Source organism: Sylvia atricapilla, chromosome 5, assembly GCF_009819655.1.
Source record: "Sylvia atricapilla isolate bSylAtr1 chromosome 5, bSylAtr1.pri, whole genome shotgun sequence".
Taxonomy (NCBI): domain Eukaryota; kingdom Metazoa; phylum Chordata; class Aves; order Passeriformes; family Sylviidae; genus Sylvia; species Sylvia atricapilla.
The window spans coordinates 55,119,511-55,124,939 of NC_089144.1; positions in this window are offsets into that span (position 1 = coordinate 55,119,511).

Consider the following 5,429-nt stretch of genomic DNA (forward strand, 5'->3'; position numbering starts at 1 on the left):
TTTTTTTTTTAACTAATAATTGGGCAAAAATATTGAATCCTTAGACTTTGCTCATATCTGAAATTTTATGTTGAAACCAGGTGGGACAAATTGTCTCTCAAGAAGTGTCTCTCTATCACTGGTGATTGAGTGCTTGATTTCGAGCAGATGCCCAGCTTTTAAATAGATGGCTCAAAATAGGTGAGGCAAATCCCACCCACAGGGAAGGTTTGTGATCAGTTGGAGCTTTGTGCAAGGCTATGGAAATGTGTGTTGCATTTTCCATTGTTGAGATTAAAAAAAAAAAAAATACTGGGAAAATCCAATACCAAATAACTGTATAAATGATAATAGCCTAGAACAACCTTGCAAACCACTGGCTCATTGAACAAAACATCATCTTACAGCTCTTGTGTGGTGGAGATTCCTCTATTTGCTTTCCTTTCAAGATGCAGCTGCAATAACAAGGCATATGTGATTTTAATGTGAAACCATAATCTGTCAGCCCTGAGAACCCAGGAGCAGGCCCATCTAAGATAACTAGCTCACCCTAACAATGATAAACATGTCAAGATACAGAAATCACTTCTTCCCTTACAAATGAGAGAAAGATGTCATGTAATTGGAGATGTCATGCTATGCTGGGATGAACAACATTCCCACAATTAATCATACCAAATACATTATGTAGTAGTTGCTGCCTGAAGACAAAGGGGGAATAAATACTCGTGTAAACATGCCAAATATGAACTCTCCGCAGATGTTTGATTGCTGCTCCATATTTAGTGTGAAGCACAAGCCGTACGTGGAGGATTTGCTCTACATCCAAGCAGAAGGAGAGCTTGGAAAAGGGTTTATGATGCTGCTGGAAACGTGGCTGGTGTCTTTTCTAGGGCCCTTAGGGGACTGCTCGTCAGGAGCTCCCCCATGGACACCAAAGGAAAATTTGCTATTTTCTTGAATTAGGCCTGCACTGAGGCCCTGGTTGAATAAGAAATGTTTGGCTGACAGTGCAGCAGCTTAGAAACTGAAGCAAGTTCAAAAGTTCCTAACAACACTTCCAAACAAGAACTTTGTGAATACAATGCAAAAGCCACCGTGCATATTTGCTGGAATAAAAAAACCGAATTAGCTTCAAACTGGGTTTGTGATTCCTCCCTGACTTGTATGTTTACTTTTCATTAATATTGATTCCTTCTGACCTTCCAGTGCCTCTCCTTCATTGTACTTGCTCCCCAGTGAATAGCTGACTGGCAACAATATTAATAGCAAAAAAGAAACGTTAACGATAGGGACGACGTGCATGGAGGATTTTCACCTTGTGAATAAAGATTTTTATTTAATCAGAAAACCTCATTTGGAGACTTCAGATGATATACTGTGTGTGACCCTGTGTGTGGTGAAGCTGACTGGCATGGCATGAATTCTGATATCATAACAAATGCTCGACAAGCAGTGCAGAGACATATGATATGTCCTGAAAACAGCTCAGACATGAGATCGATACATAAGATTAGGAAGCCATAACCTCTAGGTGACCCATATAGAAACAAGGGCAAGGCTAAGTTCAGCGAGTAAAATTCTGGCTGAGATCTAGCTGTAACAAAGAGGTTTTGCACTGACTTAAGGTTTGCCCTGGCTGTGTTTTTCTACTGCTTCTCTTTGATTTCTTGGTCAGCAGCAGAGTTTCCCTTCCCATGACCAGCCGTGATTTGGGAGCGTGGTTGAGGAAGGCTTCTGAAGATTCTCCTGCCTTGGCATCTGCCAGGGATTCTGTGGCTGTGTTGGTCCCTTCCAGTCTTTGGCCTGGGTTTCCTTCAGCGTGTCTCTCTGTCCTTGTGAGAGAGACAGCTAGGAATGTCAAAGGCTGCCCCCTCTGTTTTTGAAGTGTTTATTCCATGGTGGGATGCTCCCCAGGGTGCCATGAGATCCCAGAGATCAGGATCCTGTACACACATACTCAGAGTTACACAGAAAAGACCTTGGTGTTCCCCTGCTGATTGATTTCTGCTGCTCATGCTGGTCTACTCAGTAACTGAAACTCTCCTAGAAGGAAAAATTGCTTTTTGTTCCATGTTTTCCATGGGGAGCTCTTGCAGAATTAGGAGTGTGGAACAGCTTACTCTGAAATAGCTGTGCCAAGGAGTCTTTTGGCCTTTCTTTCAGGGTGAAATTTGGTTTTTGTTTTCTTTGTTTTTGTTTTAAGACTGTGGAAAAAAAAATCCCCTTTCCATAAGCAGCTAAACACAGAAATCTTTTACAGTCCCCCATACAACTGTAATAAAATTTGCATGAGAGAAGAAATTGTGCTTGTTTATTTGGTGCCCTTTATACCCCCTATGGCCTAGAGCTAGCACATCTGACAGCAATGATGAGCTGTGGATATGGGAATAACAGTGCTGTGAAATCCTCCCCAAAACAACAGCATTTGTGGTCTGATTCATAACTGCAAGCACTCTGGTGTGGATCCATGGCACAGAAAGTGACTCCAGGCTTTAAAAACTGGTTTAAGTTTAGAGTCGTGTTGGACATGGGAATCCATATTAGGTGTGATTCTTTGAGCAGGATCAGGCCAGCAGACAAAGTGTGATGCATGCCCCACTTCCTTGGAAGAATCCTCACCCTGGGCTGCCACAGCAGCTACCATGAGCTCCGGGCATTTAAAAACCGTATCACTAAAGATGTGGATGGAGGGCTGAGATTTTCCAGAGCCTTTAAGAAGTGCTATACGAGGCACTTAGATTCCTGTGTTATTAAGATGCTTTTGAAGCTTTCACCCAGGAGAGACTAATTTTAGGCACCCACTTTTGAGAATCTCAACCAGAAGGGAAACAAACCACTGATAAAAGTTAGACAGAGTCTGTGTTTTGGAAACCTACACACAGTTATTTACACGTCTGTGTATTATCTTGTATTGGTCACTGGTTTTTTTTTGTATGTGTATGTGTGGTTTGTTTGTGTTTTGTTTTGTTTTACAGTGTACCTACCACAAACCTCAACTTAAATACACCCCAAACACTCAGGCAGTCCCCAGTGTGCTGGGCTGCCATCCAGGGGGAATGTTTTGTAGGGGAGGAGCACATAGGATTGAAGCAGCAGTCTCCTGATGCACTGATGCACAGTGGGCTGCTCAAGGTTACCTGGCTCAGTTCTCATCTCGTGGCAAGTTCACAGCTGCTCCCTAAGTATTGAAGGTGATGTGCTGAGTGCTCAGTGTCACAGGCACTGAAGGCAGCGAAGAAATCTGCTGTTGCAGAGAAACTTGACTTTGACCCTTCCCCATAACTAAGCTCTTTTTTTTTTTTTTTTTCCCTTCCTTTACATTCTTTCAAGAATTGTGAGGCCCCAGAGACTTGAGGGAAAATTCATACAGCTCAGGTCATTTTACCAGTCTGTGCAGCCATTCAGTCAGTAATAAACACTCTAGCAGGGCAATGATTACTGGAATAGTAGGGGGCATTCTAGCCAGCAAGCCACATGAAAATGATAGACAGTTGCTGAAATCAAGGGAACTACAAAGCAAAAGAACAAAAGCATAAGTAAGTGAATCAGTAGGCTGGGCTCAGAGACGTGACATACTAAGTGCTGTGCCTCCTATAAATTTGGTGAGTTGATGATTTACCATAGCAGGGCTTTTCAGTAAAGAAAATTAAAACTTCAGGAGGGCTCTTCAGTTCCAAGAAACAGCACCAAGAGAAACATACCCTTTATGTCACAACAGCTGACTTGGTATTAAAAGCATTGATACCAGTGAATGAGCCTGGAAGAGGCTTCAGACTCTCTCATTCCTATTAGGGTTTAAGAGCACCAGTGCCAGATCCTGCAGCTCTTACTTGAGTAAAGCTCCCATTGATGTGTTCTTAATCTGGAAAAAGTCAACATGGATATTTATGGAGCTGTAGTGCCTAGGGGCTCCAATAAAAACTGTGCTAGACATTGTACCTATATTTAGTAGCAGCCAGTTCATGTCTCATAGAATTTGTGGTCTGCATAGACAAGACTGATAAAGCAGATATGGGGTAGGAATTGCTGTTATTCCTGTTTTACAGATGGGAAGTGAGGGTTGGAGATTGCAGGGAGATTTTCTAAGCCACATAGTGATGCTGGGTATTTATTTCCCGTGCATTTTAGAGGGAACTGGACATGCAGATGCCTTGGTGGTGTTGAAAGGCTCAGCCGAACACAGGCATCCCAGTTTTGGCGGGATGACGGGAAGTCTGTGACGGATGTGTAATTAGTTTAGATCTAGACATTCCGGGCCAGTCTGCTACACCAAAAACATCCATTTTTGGAAAGAGTTTGCCTCAAGTTTGGGCTGTAGAATTCTGACCTAGGGACAATGGCTGCTGCCTGTGCATGGGTGTAAAACCATAATGGTAGAAACCAGAGTGAGAGGGAAAGGGGAACCCTCAGATCCTCAACTACTCTGAAACCTCCTTTGTCTTTGGAACAGGTGGCTGACCCTTCTTGCCTCTTCAGAAGCCATGTGAACCCAACCAAGGCTTGGATGTGTCACACCTGGATACCTGAGCCCAGGCTGGTGAGCTGTAGGGAACATTTTTAAGGAAAATTTGGCAGCTGTGCATGGAGCATCTCGGTCCATAGAAACTTCACCTGTCACAGGTGAGGACTGTGGACATTGGACTTTCAGGCCAATGACAACCACCATGCCTTGGAAAGAGACCAACAGGGCCAAGAAGAGAGCTGGGAAAATTGGAAAGGGTTCAGAAAAAAGCTCAGCAAGGGATCTGAAACCTATGAAATCTGCCTTGCGTTGGGAGTCATCAGAAGCTCCACATGTTTTACTCAAGGGAAGACTGCAAAGTGATTTGGTAGAAACATCTGTGAGGGCAGTGATTTCTGAGAAAAAGCAAGATGATTTAATTTATCTGACTCCTCCCTGTAAGACTCTGTGACTGAAAAATGCCTTTGGAAAAACTTGGTCACAAACCCTTATTTATTTTGTGAAAGATTAATGTCACCACTAGAACAGCAGATTGTCCATCACTGAAAGACTTGACAGCAAATCTGAAGCTTTTCTCCAAGCTGTGGCCCTAGCCAGGCATGATGATCACTGCACTTTTTAAACTCACACACAAGTTGAATGAAAGTTTGTTTGTATGCGAATATTATATATTTTTAAAAATCTGATTAAAATAACAGCAGAATACTAGTAATAGCTAAAGTCCAAGTTAGCAAAAAAAGGGGATTAGGTGCATGAGTGAAAGTAATGAACTACACTGGTGTGTGAATACAGATTCACAGAATTTCTATTCTGCCTTTTTACCATGCATGTTGCTGCTCCAAAAATGCCCGCTGTCTTTAGTGGAAAAGCCTTCGATCCTAGATGAAAAGGAAAGACTTGTTCTTTTAATGCCTTTCTTCCCACTCTCCCAGTGGATCATCTGAAAGATAGAAGAATGGCAGAGTTTTACCACAAGGAGAGAGGG